At 36.6% G+C, this 23,693-nt stretch overlaps 1 long non-coding RNA gene across 2 annotated transcripts in view; it reads right to left on the bottom strand.

Annotated features, from left to right (window-relative positions):
- The window catches only part of LOC125617732, a 75,219-nt gene extending 51,927 nt beyond the window's left edge, over positions 1-23,292 (bottom strand). The window contains exons 1-2 of one of the 2 annotated variants that reach the window (XR_007348830.1): positions 23,094-23,292; positions 15,245-15,309 (exon numbers count right to left, since the gene is read on the bottom strand). This is a non-coding gene — a long non-coding RNA (uncharacterized LOC125617732). Of the gene's footprint in view, positions 1-15,244; positions 15,310-20,584; positions 20,674-23,093 lie in introns of those variants that run through there. The other variant, XR_007348829.1, reaches the window with a different exon arrangement.
- Positions 23,293-23,693: the final 401 nt, after the last annotated feature.

The following is a 23,693-nucleotide window of genomic DNA, read 5'->3' as shown; positions in this document are numbered from 1 at the left end:
GTGGTAGCATAATCATTCTGAGTCACACTGGCCCCACTGATCAGTCCAGCCTGCCTGATTACCCCTTGGCACCCAAAACCTGGCTCCTATGGGTGCTCTGGTTTGCAGGTCACAGCAGAAAGCAACCTTCGCATTTCACACAGGAGGAACAAATTAGAAGCCACTGTGACAAGAGACCTTCTCAAAACCATGGCTTACTGTGGGCAGAAGTGGCCCCTACCTACCGCCTTTCAACCCAAATACAATTAGGGATTCATGAGACTCACACTCTGCACAAAGTGACATGCCCAGGAAAATCCTAAGAGAGAAATAATTCTATTCTCAGGTCTATTGCTTATCTCTGGATGACATTTGGTAAGACTGCCCAATTCCCTTCACCTATGCAATTTTGATAATTCCATGTGTCCTACTTACTTCTTAGGGTTCCAATAAAAATAGAATGAAATGCATTATTTTTATAAGTGCTCTCTAAAAATAAGAAAAGCATCATAATTTGTAGAACACTGGAATTAGCCAAAAGTCATAGTTAATTCCAGGTTCTAGGCCTAGTTCCGCCAACTGGCCGGTTTTATGACCTTTCACAAATTTCTTAAAACTCTGAGTTTCAAATGCAAATATTATTTTCCAGGATCTTTGCAACATCAATCCTATTCATCATTTTTTAAAATGTTTTTTTTGAATTAAAACCTTTCTGACTTGGGCCAAACCCAAAGATGAATTAAACTAATACTGAAAGAAAATGGACTATGGGCCCCCGTCTACTTTATGGGCCTGTCAGAAGCACACCAAGATCCTGATAATAGAGAGTCATTGGAAACCTCCGTGGCTCCGGACTTGGCACAGAGCAGGCCTCATCAAGAGTAGAGATCCAGAGCAGAACAGGGAGAGGACAAGTATAGATATAAATGACTGCAAAAGTGCTTCCAGGGCGCTGAGTCAGCTGAAACAGTCTCCTTCTGAGCTCAATGGATCTTTTCTCAGTTGCCTGGAGCGATGGCTGGAGGCTGCTTGGCAGTGACTGCCGGGAAGACAGTTTTTAGCCCATGGATTCATTTGAGCTGGGCAGTTTGCCCTGGTACTTAGGCACTCAGACAAACATGCCCTTAATCACTGGCAAACTCAGCAATGGAGTGAGGGCCAGCAACTCAATCAGCACCTCAGGTCTGACCAAAGGAGAAGGAGGGTCTAGCAAGCTCCCATGTCAGTCTCTGAAAACTCACAGGATCCGGTGGCTTGATTGTTCAAGTCAAATCTCTAAACAATTCCCGAACTTGAGGTCAAGAACATTCTAATTTAAGAGGATGGTGCCCTTTCCTTTGCCTTCAGTCCAAGCTAGAGCCACTGAGGATCAGGTTTGGGGCTTTTAGTCACAATGACCCTTCGACATGCCTTGCTTGTCTACTTACCCCTCGGTGTCCCATTTTATGTTGGGATCAAGCCCTACTCTGAGCCTCCTCAGAGCTCTGCTCAGTTACCACTATTAGATCACCAGTCCAGCATATTGCAAACATCTCCTCTTTTCTTCTCTATCTCCTCAATAAGACTGAGTTCCCAACACTGAACATTTCTGTTAATTATTCTCTAGCATCTAGCATAGTACCTGGAATAGGATGCACTCTGAATCCTTAAACGCTTGTTTTTTGGGGAAAGAAAGAGAGGGGAAAAAAAAGGAAAGAAGAAAGGAAAGAAGTGAGGGTGGCCGAGTTGAACACTCTGATGAAAGTGAAAACAGAGAATAAAATGGCACACCCCACTTGGGGACTAAAATCCCTACACTCACAGCATAATCAGGTGTCTGAAGAGTCAATTCAATTGGGTGAAAACCAAAAGTAGCCTATCAGGTGAGATCACTAGCAGACAAGCATTTTGAAATTCTAAATTGCCCAGTGAATGCAAGAGATTATTCAAGTCTCTATCATCACTATTAAGGAATTAGAGCTACGTTTCCTCTCCTCAGTTCATGGTTCATTTTCTTGTCCCAAACCTGAGGCTGTATCACGCAACTAGGAAAAAACGAAAGGATTATCTGCGCCCTGTTTAATGAGCACACATTTATGTTGCAAGGAAAAATTTCTTTATGAAAGGAAAATTTCTGAAACACAGAGATTACATCACATTTTAATAATAATGACAAGGATGCCACATGTTGATCACTGAGAGTCATCACTGAGAGTCCTCAACACATAGTTACATGGGATTTTTATGAGCACTTCTAAGACAGGGCAATCCCAATTCAAAGATGGTTAAACTTGCTCAAGATGGCATGGCGTTGGTAAGCAGCCAAAAGAATGCTGAGCACAAGGCAAGAGCTCAAAAAATATTTAGCTCTACAGTGTTGGGAAGTATCTAGGAAGTGAACAAACCCAATTCCTACAGAAACCCTTCTGACACAGGCATGCTCCTAAGAACTGAAAAGTCACTTAAACTTAATCCTTTGTTTTCCAGAAACAAAGCTCTTTTCCATTAATCTTTCATCTCAGGAGTTGGTTTACCAACTGTATAAAAGGGATAATAATTAGCATATGTTTCCTCTGTTTTCATAAGGATAAAAATAGATAATGTGTATAAAAGACTTAGCAAGGACAATTCCTGGCATAAAGTAAGCATTCAAGAAGTTCTTGCTCTTACTCTTATTACTATGATTTTCATCCATCTACTTTTGATTTGGGATTTTTTGCTTGTCTGTCTCTTGTTTTGTTTTGTTATTTTTTCCATTGATTCTGGTTTTGTTTTCTAAAGCCTGTTCAATTTTTCATATCTCTTTGCTTTCTACTCTATCACTGTTTCAAGACAAATCTGTTTTCATGATTCTCTGAATTATTCCTGATGGAGGGGAAATTGTTGGTTTTTCTACTAATCTCTGCATCAGAGAGACTTAGAGATATGATAGATTGACAGCAGCTGAGTTGCAGACAGTGTCTTCTGAGAAAGCTAGATTTTTCTTCCAGGATCTGAAAGGATCCTATTTGGCAATGTGCCATGTCAACAGCATGACTATGTGGCACCCAGCATCCTAAAAATGCAGATGGAATTCCTGTAAAAGTTTTACAGTGACAACTAGCTCGGGTGCATAGGAAACTGATTCAAAGACTACTAAATGAAGTGTGTTGTCTTGTTTATATTAAAAACTTCTTAAGTGAGAAAGACCCAGAATGTGGGGGAGACCATTCACTGGAACACAGAAACTATTGTAACTTCAATTTATTTACCAATGTAATCTCCTCCATTTTCATTTCTATCTGTACGTAAGTGTTCTATTTTTTGTAAGTGCTGTTAACATATTATTTCAGTTGCATAAAAATGTTATTTATAAATAAAAGAAAGTGTACTTGGAGTCCATGATCACAATTTTTATAACAAAGGTATGTAATCAAGAAGATTTTGAAATCAATGATTTATATCCATCCTAAGATTAGAGAGTGTTTAAAGAAATAGCTTGTGCAATAATCATCATTTTTTTTCATAAAAATAGAGAAGTTTTGGCTCATTTATAAAATAATATTGTCATTGTGTTCTTTTTCCCATATGAATTCAAAATTTGATAAGGTGCATTCAGTTCCCTCAATCTCTGTTCTACCTCTCTTTATACAAGCTAATTCATGTTTACTATGATCACTGTGAAGAGAATGAGTAGAATGTGCAACCAACATTCAAAGGAAACATTCCTAAGAGTTGACGGAAACCCACACCACAAATCTGAGGATCTGGACATCTTTTATATCAGTGGACCAGATCTTAGCTACAACAGCAAACACTTTCACAAGTTTTTATAGAATGACAAGAAGCAAATAACAATTGCCAAGTAACCAAGTTGCAACACCACTTCCTTAAGCAGTGCTGCCATAAGCATGGCTCAGTTCTCACTTTCAAGCCCTAGACTATTCTAGACATATGCCCTCCCTACTAAAAATGTGGGAATAAACTGTGAAAGATGTGCTCTCCGTGTTCCTTAAGGTAGTCAGTCTCATCCAGAGATTGGCAGGTGCTTGGGACTTTTCTAGAATCTTCTCTCTCATTTGTTGTTCTTTTTTCCTCACCAGAGAATGAATGATGGAAAGTGCTATAGGAACATAGAGAGTTAAGTCTCGAAGATCTCTCTTGAGACCCTAGAAAGATCTGAACATTTCCAAATTGCTTTTGAAAAATATGCTACCACACTAACTCCATTCTAATAATGTCTCTGTGACCCAATAGTCCTGGCAACCTGAGCCATGGTACCCTGCAAAACATATCCTTTCACGAGTGAATGACCAAAGCAATGTTTCCTAAAAATTTATGAGTCATCAACCTTATGGAAGAAACCATTCTGAGTATTCACCAAAACATTTCATTTTCCTTCTGGACACCAGGAAAACTGCATTTCTCAACTTTTGTTTTAATCTACAACAAAAGGCTATGGGATGAGTTCTGACTAATGCAATATTGGCAGATGTGATATAAACACTTGTGGGTCCTACAGAATTAGCCACATTCCATATTTTATTATGAGTTGGCTGGATGCAGAGCATTAAATGGAAAACTCCAAAGAGGTCATGAAGAACTAAAGAAAAGAAACTCAGTCATTACTTACTCATGTTCAGCTGAACATGTTCTTCTAACCACTCCAACTGAACTGAGTTGGTTATGAGTGAGAAAAAAAATCTTTAAGGTATTTGGACTTGTTTGTTATAGCAACTGGAAAGGCTAATACAATTTTTTTGAAAATATGAAAGATGCGTTTCCTCTTAACAGAACAATGCAAGTATGTCTCTAGATATAAAAACTGCTGGGCAGAATTCATGAGCCTATCCATGGACCTCATGACAATTTTGTTGGCATGAATCCTGAAACCAGTGTCAATATAAGGTCCTACCTATCCCTAGTAGCATTTTTAATTTCTTCTAAAATAATGCTCTTCATTTTTAATAACTATGTTAGGCATGACTGATTTGGTACTTGCCCTCACAGTGTACCCTAAATAATTTGAAATTCATGTTACGCATTGTATATGATTCTCTGAAGGAAAATGGACAAAATGAGTGAAACAGAACAGACAATAGTCGTACCTGTCCCTGGAGTCCAATAATGCAGAAATTTTCTCCTTCCCACAGGGAAAAACTGACTGAGCTATTGGTATTGTGTTGACTTACCAGGACTGAGTATGACTATGCTCTGTGGAGCTTAACTAATCCTACTTTATATTTCAAATATACCAATAAAACAACATCTTCAGTATGGTTCCTCTATCTGTCCTTCTTTTCATATTCCTAGAACTGGGTAGATTTTACAAAGTTGTCCCTATTATTAAGAAGCAACTCGTAAATGACCACACTCTAATATTGATGCAGGCTATAGCAACATTCTCCCCTAACTCTATTCTCCCCGCCCTCTCTTTCACACAACTTGTATTATAATCAATGTCTGTGTTACCATTTCCCTGGTTTCCCTAGCTCCCCCAAGTTAATAATAATGATACCTGGTATTAAAAGCAGTGTTAGTGTCAATAGTATAAATTTGCCTACATTTTAAAAAAAAATTTTAAGGATGTGGTTTGGAAAAATTTTTTCAATGGAGAGCTTTATCCAAATGATTTGCATAAATAAGTGTGTGTTCACCATAGATCTCCTTGTTTATTAATTATTTAATTATTACTGGCAATCCCAGAATCTTTCTTACCCAGAAAATGCAACATGCCACTACTGATAATTATAACTAAATTGTGATGGCTAGAAGGCCAGGTTTTTCCAGAGCTCTTCTCCTTCAAATAGTTCTTGGAACCACTAGAGAGAGGCTCAAATACATCAAGAATCAGCCAGCCCTATCCAGATCCTCCACAGCCTTGTGATTCCATTAGCTTCCCAGAATGGACTCTCCAAGCTAGACTAGGCCCTAGTGTCTGATATTGCCATGAGACATAAGAATGTGTCTGACCTACTGGATCCAGAATAGAACTGCTGCACCTTTGAGCCAAAAACTCATGTAGCAATTCCTCTGACATAAGATCATCCTCTACACTATAGAGCTTCTGTAGATGAAGGCTGGGAAGGAGTAGTTCCAAAAGCAAGAGTCATGAACATAAAACTGTAGTGACTTTTGGTGATACAATGTTCAACTCAAATACATACAATATTAATCAGATTTCCATTACTATGACAAACATCTGAGAAAATCAACTTACAAAGAGAAAAGGTTTTTGTTCAGTGAGTTTTAAAGGTTCCAATCCATGGTCAACAGGCTCTGTTGCTTTTGGCTTATGATGAAGTAGTACACTTTGACAGGAGCATATAGCATGGCAAAACTGTTCACCTTATGGCCAGAAAGAAAAATAGAGGAATAAGAAGGGTCTGGGGTCCCACAGTCCTTCTAACAGGCAACCACCCATGACCTAAAGATATTCCACTAGGCACTACCTTTAAAAAGGTTTTACCACCTCCAAATAGCATCAAGCTGGGTGACTAAACCTTTAACACATGGGCCTTTGGGGGACATTCAAGATCTAAGTGATAGCACATGCCTTGTCACCTTATCCCAAAGGAGTTGAATCAGACCAAATCTCAGCTTCCACTGCCAAAATATGTTCAGAACTTCCGTTCCCTGGGACTTTTTCATGGGAGATACCTCAGCCCCTGTGTCCATGTGTTTGTGCAAATGAATGCATAAGAGTGTGGTGTCACTTAACTCTGTCCTCATTACATTGATAGCACCTAAGCCCCAGTGTGGGTGCACTCAGGTAACCTGTTCAAGACCCCTTTGTTTTCTTAACCAGTAACAAACCAGAAACACAAACTGGTAATATAATTATGAGATTTTCTTTAAGCTTTCTATGAAAATTAATTTTACTTTTAGTCATCCTTCATATTTTTATTCTCAAGAAAAATAATACAAAGTCATTTGTGTCTGTGCCTGCATTTAAGAAGGCCATTTGGCCCCATATGCTAACGAAAAAATCATTATCCAAGTGTAAAACAAAGTCAGAAAGGAAAATTATTATGTATTCTTCTGTCTTGATAAATAGAAAATTACTGTAAGCTCCATAATTATGGTATTCTAAACACCAACACATTGCTTTGTCCATATAAATGACCAATGTTTGAACCAATACTATTGATAATATCAATTTTATTTTTCATTGTTTAGAGAAAAGATTTGAACCTAATATGAAAATAAAAATGACAAGGCAATTTTTGTTGTTGTTTCTACTTCTGGGCATAGAACTCAGGACCTCTCACATTAGGCAAGCACTCTACCAATAAGTCACATCCCCAGCCCTTTTTTTAATGTTTAATTTTTGAGACAGGATCACACTAAATTGCTGAGGCTGGCCTCAAACTTGCAAATCTCCTGCCTCAGCCTGCCAAATAGCTGGGATTATAGACATGTGCTACCTCACTCCGGGACAATGCAGTTTGAATTTTATCTATCTCCTGCTAACCACTAAAGATATAGACTATCGAAAGGTCAGATTATTTGGAGTACCAAAAATATAACTTTTGAGTTTTAATAATCTCATTTTCATTCATAGATAAACAACAGTTGGATTAATGATATTGTATTATTTAATGGTCTACTAGTGGTATAGAATACATTATGAGATATCTTAAAGACTTTTGGATAATATTTAAAGAATTTGAATGACAATGTAGAAATTTGTATATGCCTTAGGTTTTCCATACGTGTTCAATATGTAAGTTGTATTGAAACAGTGGTATAAATTTTATTATTATAGCATTTCATTTCAAAGCACAGTCCAATCCATTGTCTCAACTGATTTCCCAAAATCACCATCAGTAAGTAAAACAAAATTAATGCCTAGTTTAAGATAATGGAAGAAAATTATAGACAAAAGTCATGAGTGTTGCTGAAATCAACATAAACAGAAAATTGGTTTCTACAATTCAGTTGCGTAAAATGATGAAGTCTTTATACCTCTCATCTTCTCTAGGTTAAATAAGTCAACAAACTGGCTCAAGTTTCCTGAGTACCTTTGGGAAATTTGTCATTATCCCTAAGCTTCAATTACCTCATGTACAAAACAGGAACCTTTCTCCCAAACTTATTAAGATTTTATGAAGATTTGCATGAGAACAGGTATATAAAATTACCAGACTCTGTGTAAGTGCTCAATAAATATTTATTCTTTTCCTCTCCCCTTTGAATTTCAAGAAAGCCATAGCCACACTGTCCTAATCTCCTTAAACATGAGTCTCTGAAAAACATTGTTAGTATCCATCAGGAAGAGATAAAATTGAGTAATAATATTGGGTAGGAAATTCAGTTTAGTTGGGTTGTCTGCTGGTACTTCTGACACTTCTCTGAACTCTGTCCAGCCAACCACATGGGAAAATTTGCTTCATCTGCAGATTCCTCCAGAAGCCTGTCCTGAAACATTCACATCCACCCACCTCGTCATGACATACATCAATCTAATTGGCTCTATTCAAAAGACTAGTATAGAAAGGGAATTCTTTGCAGGGTTGGTGGGGCACATGCCTGTAATCCCTGCAGCTTGGCAGGCTAAGACAGGAAAATCACAAGTTCAAAGCCAGCCTCAGCAACAGTAAGGCACTAAGGAACTCAGTGAGACCCTGTCTCTAAATAAAATACAAAATAGGGATGGGGATGTGGCTCAGTGGTTGAATGCCACTGAGTTAAATCCCTGGTACCCAAAAATTTAAAAATAAGAAATAAATTTTAAAAAAGAAAGAAAGGGAATCTTTTGGTTTAAAGCTGACCCCACACAGCTCCAAAACATTATCATTATCTTGGCTCTCTAATTCCCAACTTTGGGAGTTTTCTGGAGAATTCTCTGTGCTGTACTGTTGAATGAGGCTAAAGGATCAGCAAAGATGTAGACAGTTACTGGTTAGAAACATGAGGCATGGGTCAGTGCCTTAATCAGCTTTAATATTGACTTGATAAAGCCTTTTTTTCATTATTCTGAGCCTCCTATTCTTCATGTAAAAGACAATGAGGGTAAAAACTTAGTAGGTCAACCTTTCCCATCCTGTGCACATATGATTCAAAGAAGCCTTGCAATTCTTGGTCCAAGGGTGCTGAAGAACAACATCATACAAAACCCAACAAAAGAGCAAAAATGATGTAGAAAACTTAATGTGATAAAAGGATTAATAACATCTATCACTTCTCAAGGTGTGAACCAGGTGCTAAGTGAAATGTCAACCTGCCAACAGGAGCATTGGGAAAAGCCCTCAGGGAGACGGGAACACTTTGGAGGAAGAGTAGGGATAAGGTTGTAGGACAGGAAGAGGGAGACAAGCAAACCTTCAAAGAAAGCTGACAGCTGCCTGAGAAGACAGAATCAGGCAAGGGGACAAAGGCCCCTTCTGTGGGAAATGTGCCTTGGCAACAAGTATAAAAGGGTTTTGATGGCTCCTCCCTCCTCTCAACCATCTTGCCATTCATTGCCAAATTATTTACCCTCATTCACACATGTCTCTGAGAATTTTATCAAACTCTTCACAAATGAGGTATGACTTAATGGAATCTTAGAAACTGAGTAGAAACTCAGAGGGTGGAGGCTGTTACACTTCAAGCAGAAGGAGGAAGAGTGAGCCTTTGCTTCCAGGAATGAGCATCTCTTTCTCTGCAGATGTGCTAGGAGAATTTCACGCATCACCTGTGATCCTCACATCAACACCAGGAGGTATTTTTTGTCTCCAACTTCTAGATGAGCAAAAAAGAGACTCAGATAAACAGAATAATTTGCCTTTGGTTACTCAGCTCTTAATTGAACCTCTTAAGTTTAAAACCTACACTAAGTTCATTACACAATGGCTCCTTTCCCACTGTACCTAGCAATACACACGAAGTCACAGAGTTGCAGAAGAATAAAGTTGATTTGGAAAGCATTGCCTGTGCTTTCTCTGAATGAACAGGGGGAAACGTGTGCTTGTGGGACCCGGCACACAGTTGGAGATGTGGGTCAAAGACATGTTGAGGTCAGACTGGAAATGATCTTGGGAGTGTTAATGCAATTCATGAATTATAGGAGACCAATGGAATTCAAACATTTGATACCTAACAAATCCAGTGGTTTGTATCATATAGCCTTTGGGCACTGAATTAAAAAAAAAATATATATATATATATATATATATATATATATATATATATATAGCATATGTGTATATATATATTTCCATTTTAATTGACATAGAGTAATTATACATATTTATGCAGTACAGTATGAAAGTGCAACACATGTATGTAAAGTGTAGGAACATTCAAAATCTCTTTTACTAGCATTTTGGAATGTCCAATTAATTGTTGTCAGCCATAGTTATCCTACCCAGCTACAGAATATTAGAAGTTCTTCCTCCTGTACAATTGTACCTCTGTACCCATTAACCATCCTCTCTCCATCCCAAACTCTCCTGCACCCTTCCCAGAGTAACCACTGCTCTACTCTGTCCTATGAGATCAATTTTCTAGCTCCTGCCTCTAAGTTGACATTGCCGCTCATCTCATTAGACGTTTGTATAACATTATTGGAATCATCTTTCTTCCTGAGCAATATCATCTAGAACACAATCGGGTCTTCCCAGGTACCTGTTATTTAGATCCAGCCATTTTGGAACCTGTTATCACAATATTAGGTCCAGAGGTCTAAATTTCAGCTCATTCTCCAAGTCTGAAAGTGTAAAGAATGTAGTTACAGATGCCTTGCGTATCTTATCCATTAGACTCCAGTCAAGAGAAGATTCCCATTAAATAAATGTTCCTTAGAGGGGACCCGGTCAGGAAGATCCTATACCCAGTGCCATTTGGAAAGTCCTTCCTTCACCATCAGAATCTAGGACTTATATTTCTTTCATATTCTTTGAATCACATTTCTGCTTTCTAAACCTACACCAGCCTGGTGTAGGTTCCTTTTTTTTCCCATTGTGCTTGTACGAAAAAATCAGAAGCTCATGTGTAAAAAAATAAAATAACAATAACAATAATAATAATTATGGGACCAGCTCCACATGACAGCAGCAATAACAGCTTTCAAAATCCTTTGAGTGTAAAAGTCTTATTTGTTTTATGAGCCGACACATGGAGCTAGTCTTAAAAATAAAAAACATGAAAGGTTTCTTGCAGCTCAGATTTCATAAGAAAAAAATTGCATCTTTAATTAAGATTTATGGGCCTCAGTAGAGCCCAGCAAAAGGAGAGAAATGGCTCAGAAGTATAAAAACTAACAGTTAAAAATGGGGAAATATGATTAAGGGTCTTTAATTCCTCCTGACTCTTTTGCAGGGCTTCCAGTGGCCCCAGGCAAAAACAGGCACTTATTGTCTTTGAAACAGCATTATTCTTGGCATAAAATGTTTATAAATCAAGATGAAACTTGTGAGGAATAATAATATCGACCTTACTTGAAAGGCTTCTCTTGCTAGAAACAATATTTAGTTTAATGAAAAAAGATTTCTTAAGACAAAAAAATATGCATATAACTTGATACATAAGGAAAGAGGCGTATAAATGGACATTTTGCCTGGCCTTGCTTCAGAGCGTTCCAGTTTTCATAGCATCAGTCGCTTGATCTCACTGGGTCTTCTTAAGAACTTTGAGAGGCAATTAGCATGGAAACGACCAACTCTACTTTGAAAATGAAGATTTTTTTTTCAAGATGTTGGGCTTATTCAATGTCTGGAAATGGAGATAAATAGAAGTGTGACTCTAAATCCAGGGCTCACCCCACAGTGTCCTAGTAGTGCTTCTTGACGTTGGTGCCTGTCACTTCTACATCATGGATGCAGTTTTATTAGTACTTCTTAATTTTACAGAATAATAGGTTTCATTGTGGGATATGCATATATGCAAATAACATTTTCATCATCTCAGGTACATGTTTCTGAAGTTTCATGCGTCACATTTTTCAAGAGCATACTGAAGAAACCCTAATGCTATATACTTCAGTGCTCTAAATATTCAAACAGAACAATAATGATACCTCGTGCATTGACATTAAAAATTATGAATAAAATACTTTTAATTCCATACAAAAAAATGCAACTCATCAAGACGCAGCATAAGTTTCTCCTCAATAAATAAGAACAAATTATTCCCTAAAATACCTGTAGTACCATTACCCTTACCACTACGTAGACAATTAATTATCCCATTCAAATTTCTACCTACATATATATATATATGTATATATATAATATGTATGTAATACATATTATATAGATAGAGGTATATAGAGAGATATAGATATACACTTATATATTCCAAATATATCTATATCTATATATATATCTATCTATATATATATCTATATATATATATATATATAGATATATATATATTTACATGTAGGTACGTAAATATATATATATATATGTATATATGTATATGTGTATATATATCTCTATATATGTATGTGTGTATATATATATATATATATATATATATATATATATCTGTATATATGTATAGGTATATATATATATCTGTAGGTATATATACATATATAAATATAGCTATATATAGGTGTGTATATATACACACACACACTTTAGGGAAGACACTGTGTTGTCATCTGTTATGACTCTGGCTAAAGTTGGGAATGCCATCAGTATTTGGTGAGCCAGTTCAGTAGGACTTGCTTTAATTTTTTAATTGTTTCCTTAATGCTTCAAAGAGTATCCTCTTGATCTTGTACTTCAATATTAATACACAATCTGTTTCTGTCATGATCATATACCTTTAAATATTCATCACTGTTGAGAAGTCCTAATTCATGTTCTCAAATGATTCCAATCTGATTCTCTCTTTGCCACCCACATGACCAAACTGTCCCTTCCAATGGGAAAATTTCTATGAGTGTCCATGTTCAGCACTGGGATTTTAATAGATTTTGGCCACAAAACTCACAAATCTGGTAATCACTCTTCCAATAGCTTCAGCTTTTCAGAAAGATAAAGAAACCCAAAAAGAGTAGGCCTTCCAAAGAGCATTTGATATAATCATTATGTATAAAGGCACTCTTTATTTTCTCACCACTCTCTTGATGAACCACTTCTGACTTTAGTAATTTTCTTCCGAAATCTTTTTATCTTAAATCAACGTTTCTACTCCTGAGATTATTTCAAAACACAAACCCCAAAGATCCACCTACTTGAGGGACTTTGCTACCGTATGCCTACCCAATACTGCAAACCTATTATGTCTAAAATTAAACTCATGATTTTATCCCCTAAACTGACTTCCTTGAGTTCTCAGTATTTGCTCAATTCTTTCTTCCTTCACCAGGAGTACCTATATTTTTATCAGCATCCCTGCCCCTGTTCAATGATCTGATTGAATCCCCTCTCCTCAATGCACACCCTTGATCCTTTTTAGCTAAACAATGGTCTCAGCCTCTTTAAAACATCTAAACCCTTTTGTAATTCTGATCATCACCCAGTATCTAAACTGATGATCTGTGTGATGTCAAAAGCAACTCCATTTGTGTACAATGAATCGAAGAGCATTCTGTTATCAATTATAACTGATTAGAACAAATTTTAAAAAGAAACACCTTATCAGAAATATCTACTTGAAAATGGGGTTTCAAAGGAGTGGACTCCAAAGTTAGTTTGGTAAGATGACCTGTGAGATGCTCGAGGAAATCATTAGAATTTCTATTTAAGGTTATCTTCAAATTAAAAAGTTGACTTATGGTCATTTAATTGCATGTGCTGAACACTGTGCGAAAAGGTCTCTTGCCCACTCCAAGGTTCAATGCTCGGGAATCCTCAAGAAAGAGTAGGAATTTTTAAAAGCAAAAGGATGGGAAGTGGAAGCCTCATTTTCCTTTTGCTTTACAAGTAAAGCTACATAAGCTGCAGCTCATTTGTGCCTTATTACGGGTATTTGTGGGTAATGTTGTCTAGTATTGACTACATTACCTCCACAATAAGGCAAACTAGCTTAAAATCTTCCTGCAAAATAACCATGAGTTGAAGTTTACAGTGCTAATGCAGACACAAATGGATAACAAGAAAATAGAGCTGAAATAGTATATAGTATAAACTCTTCACTGGGAACATTATGAGGCGAGAACAGCGAATTATTTAATTAGACCTATTTGCAGTATAAATTTTTAATCTCACCTTAGTGTATATAGAGTCTTTGGATAGCTCTTGATAGCTATGAAGCCATTGTATTTCAGGAGATGTTTTATAATATTCTGTATTTTACCTTGCACCATCTGGATATTATATTTTGTGCATGTTCAGAACACTTATAATCTATATGTGTATTTATAATTTATACATAAATCATTATGTATATTACAGGTGTTTTTGGATTTTGTTTTCTTTTTGCAATAGGGATGCACAATGACTCACTTCAGAGACACTGTCCTGGAGATCTGATTTCCCCCACTGTGGGCCTCTGGGAGAGCTCCTTGGTAGGGAGGTGTTGGTGTTGATGGCAATGCTAAATCCCCATGTACCACAGAGACACGGGTGTACCAGTACGTCTCAGACACAAATACACAATGAAAAAGGCTAGAGCATTTTAACAGTACAACACATTCAGTTCACATCCACATTTTCCTCCATGAGATCCCAGAGCATCATGAGCAGAAAGCATTGGGAAGCCCTAGAACCAGAACTTCTCTGCGATGATTGGTCCTGTCTTTTTTTGTGTGTGTGTCACAAATCCAGGACTCTGCCATCACCACTTCCTTAGCTCTGACAAATTTTCTCCTTGGGATGCTTTATATCCTTCCCTTTCGGGCTTTGCTTAGGGCCACCCTAGACCTTGATTTTAATAACTATAAACTCAAAGGAAAGTGGTAAGACTCCTCACTCTTTTCTTCCAAGAGTCTTAGTCTCAGAAACAGACATTATTATTACTACGTGTATATATGTGACTGCATGACCAATGTGATTCTGCAACCTGTATACTCAGAAAAATGAGAAATTATATCCCATATGATTCACATGTAAGATATGTCAAGATCATTGTACTGTCATGTGTAACTAAGTAAACAAATTTAAAAAAAAAGAAATTACAAAGAAGATGCCACCACATGGTGATATTGAAGACACAAATAAAAATGGGACATTTTGAAGAACCCAGACTCTTACCCACTCTGCCAATCTCTGGTGAGCCCCAAACACTGAGTGTGGGACAACTTTGTGGCTATTCTCATTTTCTTGATGATAAGCTCCATAGATAACAAGGGAAAACAGCCTAGTATGGAGGTTTAGGACACAAGCTCGGGGACCAACAACCTGGGTCAATGTCACAGTGTGCCACTGACCTGCTGTGTTGACCTTGGACAGAGGACAAAGTTTTTCTGGCTTCACATTCTTCCATTCTTCCTCTCTGAAATGAACAAAACAAAACAATAAAAACACAGCACTGAGAACTCAATAAGAATACTTACAAGATATTTTGAAGAGCTCTCCTTAATATAAAAACATATAATAATTGTTAGGATGAAGAATTATTGATATCTATTTTCTTGTTTTCAGAAAACCATGTATTATTCTCCATATTTATTTGCTGAATGAACAAATTAAAAATACTTGAAAGAATGGATGGATGGATGGATGGATGAGTTTCTAACTCATATCTGTTTTCCCCAGGGCTTCACCATATTGCAAAAGGTTTGGATTTTATTTTGTCTAATTTTCTTGTTTGTTTTTTTTGCTTCTCAATAAATATAGAATGAACACAATAACAACATCAAAAAATCTGCAAAGTAGTCAAAGTAGAGAATCTCTTTTGTTTTTATTTGTTTATTTATTTATTTATTTTAGTTGACTTTGGATCTCTATGACATTAACCAGGAATATTGACAATAGATAATAAGAATCTGAAAAATAACGTATTCCCTTCTTTCCCATGCAAAATTTTAGATATTCTTGTGGCCTGTCTTCCCACTGGAGTTACCTATACTGCTCCAACAGTATAGGTACTCCTTCAGAGTACTGCCAGGAAGGACTCTAGAAGTGAACTTTTATATCTGTGCAGGAAGATTGCCAGCATCCCTATATGAGGAACCTTCTTCAGTGCCCCAATTGCATGCCCTCAATCTAAAAAGACACAATAATCAGGAAATACATGAGAGTACTAACCTGAGAGTAGCTGAAAAGGTAAAGATATTGTGAAGTACAAGAATGCTAATACACCAGAAGAAACTGCTAAGGGAGGATGTGACCAAGTATTCAAGGTCATAATATGCTGCTGGAAAATTGATTGTTTTCTTCCTTAAAAATGTACTCATTCCACAGGATCTGAGAGCACAGAGTGAAGGTAGGAAAGACATTTTTCAAATACTCAGAGGAAAAATATGGTGTTCATAAATGGTCTCTGAAAAGCATGTCTAAAGCCTAGAGAGTACATTCAAATATATGCATAGACAGAACCCTTCATCAGGTGTTACATCACTAATAATACATGACAATAATTTGGTCAAGTACTCAGGTCTCCTATAGTACCCCATCATGGTGGCACCAATAACATAATCTGATTTTGTATGGATTTGTTCTCCTAAGTGCCCATACTTCTGGTAGAACCAATTTGCTTCTACCTTTGGGTAGGAAAAGATGGTACCAGTGTTCCTGCTGCCTAGTTAGCCAAGAAAATGAATTTGTGATGCAGTTGTTTCCACATGTCTGGTCTTATCCTAAAGCAATCTGGACATGGAAACCTCAGAAATAGTGTCTCATTCAGGATGGGTCAATAGTGCTATCCTAACAGACACCTCAAAATTCTAACTTTTGAGAGCAATGAATGTTCATTTCTGTTCCAAACTACATACCCATCTTAGGTGGGCAGAGGGCTCAGTTCCTTTGCAAGCTCACATCAGGCCCCAGGTTGATAGAACAGCCACTACCTGGATGTTGACAGTCCTGGCAGCACTGAGAAAGAGTATTCTTGTGGGACTCATTGGTAATTAAATGCTCTGGCCTGGAAGTGGCATACAACAATTCTTCTCACAACTCCTTAACTAAAATTAGTCACATGTCCCCACCCAACCATGAGGGGACAGTAAATTTAATCTTCTCCTCTGTCTCAAAGGCGGAGAGACAGAAATAGTTGTGAACATCAAAGGACTTCCTCATCCAGAGAAAATGAACAAATGTCCTGTTATGGACTTGAACTTAGCTCCAAGTGCAGAGGGTGGGGAAGAATATAACTGATCTTTGCCCTCAATGAGGTAGCAATCATTTGGAAGAAATAGAACATCCAGGAAAACAACAAAAGTGAACTTCGAGTGAAGGCCATTTAAAATCAGAAGGAATATGAAGATTCAAATTCTAGAATACCAAAATAACACATAATTTCCCCTTTAATATGCTACGAACTATAAATGAAATTTCAAATTACACCCTTCAGATCATTATTGGTCCCATACTTCTAATGCATTCCATTCTTAAATGTAGTCCAATTACTCTTTTCTAAAAATCATTATGTTATTGAATCTCTTTCTTTTCACTTCTAATACAATTAGCAAAATGACTTTCATGCAGAGATTATTTTACACATACACGAACACACAGCACACAATCATTTATACGTCTAATAAGAACTAATGAATAAGCAAAGACTGTCTGAAAAACAATGCCTGAGAGTGAGATGATCTCACTCCCAGCCCAGGTATTCATGCAAGATTCAGGTTGGGGCTTCTGCCTCTTTTCTCAGTTTTGACTGTCTGATTATCAGGATCACTTCAAGTAAATCCAAGATAACTCAGTTTAAAAACACTGAAGTATAAGATAAATGTAGAAAAGAGAGTGCATTGATGTCAACTACTACCTATGTACTGTGTTCCTTGGGAAAGTAAGTTTTGCTCATTGTTTTGTCAACTATAAATTGGGTGGTAAAACTGTATTGGATCATATATACAGCCCCTCCCAGAGACTGTATTTCATTTTAGCAACACAAAGACATTAGAGAAGTCATTAGGGGGTCAATAAAAAAAAGTGGCAAGACACACAATCATAGAGCTTACAAATAGTACACAGCCTTTTTATCTTTATTTCTAAAACACACAGTATTCAGATTTCCTTGAATTCTTTCTCAGTTTAATTCTTTCAAGGAGAAGACCTACAATGATTAACTCTATTTTCCACTTTGAAATGAAAAGAGGAGTGTTTATACCCAGAAGATAATACAGCTATAAAATTTGTTTTTGTTTTTAAATATTTGAATAAAGGACACACTGCTAATCAGAGCTATGCTATATGTTGTGAAGAACAGGGGAAAAAATGTCTTATGAGTCCAGAATACTCAAATGGACAGAAACCTTACATGCACAAAATCAATTCATAATTTAAAGAATAGACCAAGAAAATCAAGAGTGAGACTTTCTATGCTAAAAAAACATACACACACAAAACAAAAAACCATTTTCTATGTTTAGGAGAGGAACAGCCAGAGTGACTTCTAAGGTACCCAGGAAAACATCAAGGAACAGATGAGGCATGATCTGGAATCATGAAACATGAATTGCATGTGGACAGAAGAAGGAGTTAAGGAGTGGAAGAGGGTGAGAGGGCAATACTTGGTGAGTGAGCCACATCAGCAAACATGTTCAGTTCAGAACAAGTGGAGGGGCTCCTTCCTAGCAGCATGGATAGAGCAGCTCATGGAATTTCCCAGAGAAAAACTAGAAAAGCCTATAATATATTAAAACCATATACTTAAAGCCATCCAAAAATTGCTGGGGGGGCAGTGATGTTTAGATGAATCAAGATTTCAGTGAGTGAGAACTGAGCGATGAGCTAATGACTGGAAGTCTCTCTTTCCTGAAGAGTGCTGGATGATTTGACTAACAGGAGAAGAGGAGGAGGAACATCCAGGCCAGAACTTTCCTGATTGGAAGACCACTCCTGGGACTAGGTAGCTGGCATCACTGGGAGACTCACAGGACTGAAGATGCCACAGTGGAAACTTGAAATAATCCAAGTCCACATATGATTTCTCCCTCAAGATACTTGCCAAATTCTAAAACTAAAGGACAATTGGGAGCCCTGAAAAACAGAACAGAGCTTTTGATAATATGGTAGTCCTAAAGATGGAAAATTGATGTTCAGGAGCCACATCTCAATTGAAACTGCTTCAAGTTCACACCTGAGAAGAAAGATCTGAGGTAGTTTGGGTCTTTCAAAAACTGCAACCCAGGTGCCATAGAATGATTAGCCACTATTGAATCTGCTGATAGAGAAAAAGGTGACTCTCAAGAAGGAAAGTGACATCATTTGGTTATTAACAAATTTTATCCACAATATTAACTAGTCAATTAAAATTATTGAGCATGCTAAAGATAATAGATCCATACAATTGGAAACAAAGAGAAAAATAAACAAACAATTAACTTGCAATTAATCTAGATAATGCCTTTGGGAAGACTAAACATTTTGAAGCTAAAGTGATACAAATATTATAAAATAGTCAACAATATGGACAAAAATTTTAAAAATAGAAATGTAACCAGAACTCATTTTTTTAAAAAAAAGGAATCAATAGAAATTTCAGAACTGAAAAATATATTTCCTGAATAAGTACCCAAGAGTCAATTAAAATACCAGTGTAAAAGCACTGAATTAGATAGATGAAAAAGATACAGAAAGCAAGAAGAATAGAAAACATGGAGAAGTGCATATGAAACATATAAGCATATTTTTAAAAAATATATATAATTATTAGAGCCTGAGAAGAGCTTTTAGTGAAGAAGAAGTTATAGTGAGAAGAGCAAGAATGAGGAGATGGGCAAAACAATATTTGAAGGAATTATCAATTGTGCTTCTATAGACAAGCAGCAAGCAAATAAAAATATTTTAAATATAATTTAAAATTCCCAGCAGCATCTAAAACATTAAATGTATAGCAATAAATCTAACAAAACCTATGCAAGACACAAACATTAGAAACAATGATGTATTACTGAGAGAAACATAAGCAAAACTAAATAAATTAAAGCACAAACCATGACCTTGGGTTGGCATACTCAATATTGTAAAGATATTATGTCAAAATTAACTACAGGTTCAAGTTAATCCCAATAAAATAGATGTGTGTGTGTGTGTGTGTGTGTGTGTGTGTGTGTGTATATATATATATATATATATATATATATAAATTGAAAAGCTTATTCTAATATTTAAATGCTTAAATGTTCATGCAAAGGGCTAAAAATACCTCAAGTAATCTTAGAGAAGTAAAAATCCTGTTTTGGGTCTTCAGTTGAAGAATTTATACTGTCAGATAGCAAAAACAATTCTAAGTTAGAGTACTTAAGAAAGTGTTCCATGGGCAAAAGGGTAGAAAAACCAAAGTGGGTAGTATAGAATACAGAACCCAGAAACTGATCTATGCCTGTCACCCCGTCTCACGTTACAACAATATAACATTATAGTACCTTGGGAAAGAGATGGGGTTTTCAATAAATGGTGCTTATGTACAAAACTTTATTATAAGTAAAAAATCAATCCTAGATGGACTACAGATCTAAATGTTAAAGGAAAACCAATAATTGTTTCAGAAGAAATACAAAAAGCACTAGAAATACTAATAAATTCAGTTAATTTAAGAACTTTGTTTATGAAAAGAAGCCATTAGGAGTTAAAAGGAGCCAGGCATGATGACATACTCTGTATCCAGCATTCAGGAGGCTAAGGCAGGAGGATCCCTTCATACCAAGAGTTCAAGAGTAGACTCAGCAACATAGAAAGTCCCCACATAAAAAGAGAGAGAGAAGTAAAAGCACAGAGAAGTGAGAGTGAGAGGATATTTCATATTACTAGAATATAAAACAACCACAAAAAAAGACTCATCCCTTGCATATACAAAGAACTCCTTTGCACCAATAGGAAAAACAGCAGAAAAATTAACAAAACATTTATAGGGAAATTTCACAAGATCCAAATGGCAAATTAACATATGAAAAGTGCTCAACCATTAGATACCACATTATACTGAAAGTAAGATAAAAATTGAGAATAAGATAAAATACAGCAACACACAAAGGCTACAATGATTAAATACCAATAATAATACTACTTGTAGGTGGATGATGGCTAGAGCACCCAGAGTCCATCAATAAAAGTTTGAATTATCAACAGCCACCACTAAAGCTAAGTAAAACTTCTACCCTGGTATTTTAACTCCAAAACATACACTCAATGGAAATATGAATAGTATGTTTACAAAAAGACATGTACAATAATGGTCATTGCAGCACTATTCAAAATAGTGCAAAATTATAAATGGCAAAGTCTATCAACAGAAGAATGAGTCCACATAATATGATGTAAACTCTTCCAAAGACAAACTTCACAGCAATGAAAGGGATTAAACTAAAACTACACACCACAAGGTGAACGAATCGTACCACCCTGCCAAAGAACAGTAGGTGTTGCTGTATAAATACAGATAAAACTTTATAAATATAAGATGAAACACAGCAATTCTATATGCACAGTATTCAAAAGGAGACAAAAATCAATCTGTAGTGTTAAAAATCAAGGTCATGGTCCTGTCCGGCTGTGACAAGGGCCCTGTGTAGGAAGCCTCTCCTACCCTAGTACTGTTCCTCTCCTTGTTCTGCAGGGTGGAGACAAAGTGCATAGTCACTTTGTGACTTGGATACTTTTCTGTATATATGATATATTTCAATAAATTTTTACTTTAAAAACAGAATAAATATGGGTGTGTTGAGGAAATGCATGAAGGGTAAATTTAAAGAATTGTTTTCTCATCTTTCTAAATGATGAGTTCTATTTTAACACAAGACATTATTATAACTATACAGCTTCTGGAACACATGCTTACCTAAAAAAATAAAAGCCAAATATTTGTAGATATACAAGTCAAGTGGGTTTTTTTTCCCCAATGCCAATTGAAAAAATGCAACATTCTTAGTATTCATGTGTTTATCTACCATGTCACATACATCCCCAGGGTTCTGTCTTCCAGCTCCAAACGTCAACCATCATTGTGTTATGTATTATTGACAGAAAAGCTTCTTTCAACAAACTTCTCTGTGTCAGGAATAAATGTAGTAGAAATACTTTTTGCTTGTTTGTTGGATGTCATATGTATTTCAACTAGGGACCTTGTGTCTCACCAATGTTCTATGTCACATACAGCTAAACCATTGTAACTAATGATATTGCCATGTATGTTCCTACTGATATTGCAGTCCTAACAAAATGATTGTACTTTGTAGAGTGCCAGGGTAATTATTATTTTAAGTTTATCTTTTCACTAGAACGGATGTCTAAAAATGATTGAAGACTTTAAGGTGTTAGTAGAGTTCAGAGCAGATCACACCTTGAACATCAATCAGTAGTGGTGGTCAATAATTACACAAACAATGCATGCCCAACTTCTGGGGGCATTCTGCTCTATCGCTTGGCAAACCCTGCCTCTCCTATCCCAATATCCCTTCACAGTTCTATAATCTTTTGTGTTATCAAGAAGAAAGATAATCTATCAGTGCCTTTGATTTAGCAGTAATACCAATGAAATGAATTGAGCTACAATGAACTAATGCTCCAGTCAAGAAAGGGCTGAACTTTTTTAAAGAGGTCTAAGTATTCTTGGCTCATGGGAACTGATACTTTATATTCTGGGTCAAAGAAGTTTCTTGCATGGAAGACAAATAGGGTTTAAGTATTGCCCTCTTCTTCTAACCTCTTTTAAAATCTAAATAGCCCTTAAAGGAATAACGCACTCAATTCTGAATACTTAATGTAGGCTCGATTATCAGATTACTTTCTTCTTGAAGGAAGGACAGCCTACGACCACAAAGTCATGAAAATGATAGATGAGGCACTTACAAAGGGAAAAGAAATTAAAAAGTGGAGGGTTAAGTTCGAAATACCAACATGGTCTCCTTCAAAATTACCCCAGGGACAAAAAGAAAAAAAAAACAAAAACATGCAGATTGCTGTTGTCTGCTTGTGGCTGCCCCTTAAATACAAGGTCCCTCCCCATGCGGCATTGGGGTTGACATGGAAACTATATAATAAAAGACACTGAATCCCTTTCTAAGCCAAACACTAACTGTAAAGCCCAAGGAGTTCAGAAAAGATGAGAAAGGGAGAAACTTCAGTTTCCGTGGAAGCCAGGGTTTAGAGCAGCCAAAGTCAGTTTACCCCACATTTGGCAAGCGATCCAAACGTTGTATCCAATCCTGCAGATTAATCTCAACTTTCAGCACATCTGTAAACAGATTCAGGAGTCGCCAGCTGCCTTGATTCCATTGGCCAAGAGAAGTTCATGAAGTCCCATGTGCCGCTCTGTCCTTCGCTTCAGTTTTGCCCTTGTGCTAGGAGGTAGAACAGACAATGCCCAAAGGACACTATTGAACAGGTGACCAAATGGGCAGGTTCTTCCTTCCTGCATGAGGGGAAATTTATAGCAAAGTAAATGTTCTATTAAAATGCAAGTACAAAGGGGAATAGCAACTCATTACCTGCCCTTAACACTATTTATTTATTGATTTGATTTTTTGTTTTGTTTTGTTTTTGGAGTTGGGGATCAAACTCCAAGGCCTTATACATGCTAGGCATAGCACTCTACCACTGAGACACATCCCCAACCCCAAACAGATGTTTTACATGGGATAAATTTAAAAGGCGCCAGGAACACAGGATTAAGCATTCAGTTTTTTAATCTTTGGTGTTTTAAGTGAACTTGAATTAGTCAGCTTGAACCTTGGGCTAACTGCTGCACTTGGTGCTAAGCTACATGCT

The sequence above is a fragment of the Marmota marmota genome, unplaced genomic scaffold (genome assembly GCF_001458135.2).
Source record: "Marmota marmota marmota unplaced genomic scaffold, marMar, whole genome shotgun sequence".
Classification (NCBI taxonomy): domain Eukaryota; kingdom Metazoa; phylum Chordata; class Mammalia; order Rodentia; family Sciuridae; genus Marmota; species Marmota marmota.
This window is presented reverse-complemented; position numbering and strand designations above follow the sequence as displayed.